We start from the raw sequence: 4,042 nt of genomic DNA, 5'->3' as shown, positions 1-4,042 counted from the left end.
AGATTTTTATCAACACGATAACAACATGCAGTCACGAACCTTTACAGGTGTGTAGTTGAGATCACAATGAAGGCCAAGTTCAAAGATGGATGTGGTCTGAGCAAGGGCGTCTAAAGTAGGGGGGCAGGAATAGGTCAGGAGCAATTAAAACTGACAAGTATCTGCAAATTCAAGTTCATGGTCAGCACTGTCCCCCTCACTTGCATGTACATGTGTTGTCTAAAAAAAAGTGATATGCAGAAGCTGCATTTTAACTGCTAATTACCTTGGATTGTATGGATTGACAAGTAAATAATGAAATTTAAAAAAAAAAAACTTTAGATGTTTTTCCCTGAATGTATTTATACTTTGCTCTTGGAAATTTACCATTTGCTTTATATTTAAAGTAGACTTGTCAGAAAAAAATGTTCAGGCACTTCTGAGGAGGTTTCTGTAAAAAGATTAAGAGTTATTTTTATTTTTAAATTTACACACTTGGTATATTTTACTGTAAGCAGACAATAATATTCTTTACCCAAGCATATTGTTCACCATCATTTATTTCTTGAATTTCATACCAGGAAACTGATGGGAGCATGATGTTGCTTTGGGTATTTTGCATATGGAGAGCTACACAATGTTATTTTCAGGAACTGTGAATTTGCAAAACAAAATTCCTCCATCGGGTTGTCACATTGATAACACATTCGTGTGGCCAAGAGGTTCAGTAGTTTTTGTTTAGTGCTGCTGTTCAGTGGTTCCACTTCAATTGAGAAAGGTGAGAAAAGACTTTGGGCTGATAATCTGTTATTGGAAAGTACTTAAGAAAAATAATTAACTTTTCATCTAGTGCGGCAGTTAATGGTTCACAAATCCTGGCCAGGACTGAACGCCATCTAGAAAACATGGACTGGAAGACTTGGATGCTGTTTGCGAGCCTTCTGTTGATTTTTCCTGTTTGTAAGTAAACACAATTTCATAATGCTGAAGTCTAGTAGCTTGCATATGTAACATCATATTATTCTCCTAAGGAAGGACATTTTTAGCATAAAAATAGAGAACTGGAAAAGTCTTAATGTCTGCTGTTGTTCATTAACACCTTGATCAACATCAGTTTTCTTGTGCTGCGTTCAGATGCCATTCAGAAATATTATGGTATTATCATAGAAAATCTGTTTCATTTCTTCTAAAAACACAGGAAAAACAAAATGAGAAACTTTGCAAGAAATGTCCCACATACTCAAAAAAAAATGGTAAAAGATGACAGGGAAATAATCTGTAAATTTGCTGGGTAGATTATTAAATATTATGACAAAATGAAGGGAAATGTACATACAGCTATATTTATAATTTTCTTCATTATTTATTTAAAATTATGTTGCAGAAAAAGACAGTTTCTTTGTAACACTCTCTTGAGATCATTTTCTTTTGTTTCTTTCATTTTGTTGTTCTTTCTTTCTATTTTTCTTTCTTTTTGCTTATTTTCAGTTAATTTTCTTATAACTTTTATTTTTTGCTAATTTCTTCCATATGTTTAGGCCAAATTTCTGATTGCCCTCTCATGTTTTTGAAAGATATCAAGCCCAGGTTTCAAAGAGTTCTTAATATAGGATGTAAAAATATGGGTGCGAAGAACATGGTATTTAACTTGTTATCTGATTTGATTAAAGGCACTTCGGCCCCTAAAGATTGCCATGAAGGAGATAAATCTATTGTGAAACTCAAAGGATGTAAAGGGAAACAGCATTATGTTGTTGCTGATAACTTCTTTGCATTCATCAATGCACGCAAACATTGGAAACAGGGTAAGTGAAAACTACTATAAACACTTTAATTACGGTAGTTAGTTGTTTGGCGACAAACCATCATGCTAAGTCTGGGAGGAAGGGGTGCAGCTTAACAACTATATAATAGCTGTATTTATGTTTTTAAAATTATACAACATGCAAAATAACTATAATTTTGTACCCCACCTTTGGCTCCAACCCCCCCCCCCCGCGGCCCTTCCGAGGTTACGGAAAATGAATGTCATTGGGGGCCCCTGCTCCATCTCTCTTTCAGCAAAAGGGTCCTTGGACTGAAAAACACTGAAGTATTAGCAAACAGTTTGCATGTCTCGTCCCTCTCTAGTGGACAGGCATTTCACGTTGACTCTGTGTATGGTCATTTTTGGGGAGCTTTAAACACTTTTGAAGGCATGCTTTGATAACAGTTTGTACAATTAATTTGTTTCAAGCATACTTGTGTCTCTTTCAGGCCAACAGATTATCCCCAATGCCCAACAAGCAAGTAAGGAGACTCAGATTTTATCATTTGTATATACTAAATTTTGTTTGTGAGCAATTCTGGTTGGGGTTAATTGCTTTAACATATTGTGTAAAAGTAGGCAAGAGATGCAAAATGAAATGACTATGTGGCATAAATGACTGCATTCTTTACCTCTCAGAAAAGAGTTGCGTCATTTTTGTGAAGAAAAATGAAATTGAAAAAAGTGAGTACAACCTACTTGAGTATTGGATTTTTGTTTAAACAAAATCAGCATTTCAGCAGAATAAAAACTGACTGTATTTCTGTTTACAATCAACAGGAAAGAAGGACTGGCTGTGGCCCAAAATGGTGATAAATAATGGTTCTTATCTACTGCACATCTCAAGAAGTCACATCAAAAGGAAATTGAAACTGTATGTCCTGGAGGGGAAATGCAGCGTCACACTGTCTGGCCTATCAGGTGATTTAAAACTGTATTTTATGTTTTAGAGTGTCAGTTTTCAATGTTGTGAGTATCACACAATTAAATTATATTCACCTTTACTTCTTATCCAGCACACTAGAGCAGAGGAGAGGATGGGGAAGTTAAAAAGCATGTGTAATTGTGTGTGTGTGTGTGTGTGTGTGTGTGTGTGTGTGTGTGTGCGCGCGTGCTTGTATTTGGCCCTTTAAGAATGAAAACAGCAGTTCTATCTTAAATCTACAAAGATAAGAGATGATGATTATTTTTTGTTAATATAAATTTCTCTTACCCAGATTCAAAGTGCGTCTTCAATCACACTCTCACAGGTAAACTTTTTTTTTTTACAGTTAAGTTTGAAAAAAAGAAGATAAAAACAGAGTTATTTATATATCAAGTTTCTTCAAATTAAGTCATTAAATTCTAGGCAGAGATGGGCACAAATATACATCTGAAAAATATCTTGTTACAGATAAATCCTTGCTCATGAAATGTAGGAAAATAAAACACAAAATACGAGTATGAGAAAATGTCATTTGTAACGTAAGGATAACATTGTACATTCTATAAAAACTGATATCACATTTTAAGCATTTAGTTTTCTCAATATGGGTTTCACCTTAAACCTGACAACAGGTCACGTTGATATTTTTTTGGGTTTGAGTTTAGTTTGTAAGTCTTTTTTTTTTTTTTCCCAAAATCCAACTTGTTCCAATTGTCTTATGCTGACGTCATCTTGACGTAGAATAACAAAATTTAGTCGTAAGGTATGGAAAAAAAACCCCAATGTCCACAGAAATTCTAACGTCGTTAGACTTTTAAAATATTGTCAACCTGATTTTTATTCCCACCAAAATGTAATATCTGTCCGACTAAAAAGTGCCAAATGTCTTTCTGAAGACATATTTCGTCCGGCGCCAGCTGAGAGTGAACAACAATTGAAATGTGGCAGAACTGAACAGTTAGGCCATGAAGTAGTGCTTACAAATGAAAATAAGACCGGGCATTTAGCAGATGCCTTTTTTTAAAAACGATAAATATTAAGTGCAGCAGAGAATTTGTAAGTTTGTAAGTACATTTCTAAGATAAGAAAACTTTAAAAACAACAAACTGAATGAGAGCAAAAGACATCAAGCAGTATTATTACAGCAGAGCATGATACAGTACAAAACAGTATAACAACCAAAAATATGACATAAAATATGACAACAGGATATGACAGATGACATATTAAATTATGTAATAATGCATTTTAAGCATTTTAATAGGCATTCATTATAATCTAAATTGTTTTGGTGGGGATTTGTGCTCAAAATGTCCTCAATAAATTATATT

At 34.1% G+C, this 4,042-nt stretch overlaps 2 long non-coding RNA genes across 2 annotated transcripts; both read left to right on the top strand.

Annotated features, from left to right (window-relative positions):
* Positions 1-690: 690 nt before the first annotated feature.
* On the top strand, positions 691-1,780 carry LOC121938499. The gene is made up of 3 exons (XR_006105295.1): positions 691-757; positions 830-939; positions 1,650-1,780. It is a non-coding gene; the product is annotated as an uncharacterized LOC121938499 (long non-coding RNA).
* Positions 1,781-2,439: 659 nt separating this feature from the next.
* LOC121938500 lies at positions 2,440-3,037 on the top strand. Its single transcript, XR_006105296.1, has 3 exons — positions 2,440-2,470; positions 2,567-2,707; positions 3,004-3,037. It is a non-coding gene; the product is annotated as an uncharacterized LOC121938500 (long non-coding RNA).
* The last annotated feature ends 1,005 nt before the right edge of the window (positions 3,038-4,042 follow it).

The sequence above is a fragment of the Plectropomus leopardus genome, unplaced genomic scaffold, assembly GCF_008729295.1.
Source record: "Plectropomus leopardus isolate mb unplaced genomic scaffold, YSFRI_Pleo_2.0 unplaced_scaffold29660, whole genome shotgun sequence".
NCBI classification, from domain to species: Eukaryota; Metazoa; Chordata; class Actinopteri; order Perciformes; family Serranidae; genus Plectropomus; species Plectropomus leopardus.
This window is presented reverse-complemented; position numbering and strand designations above follow the sequence as displayed.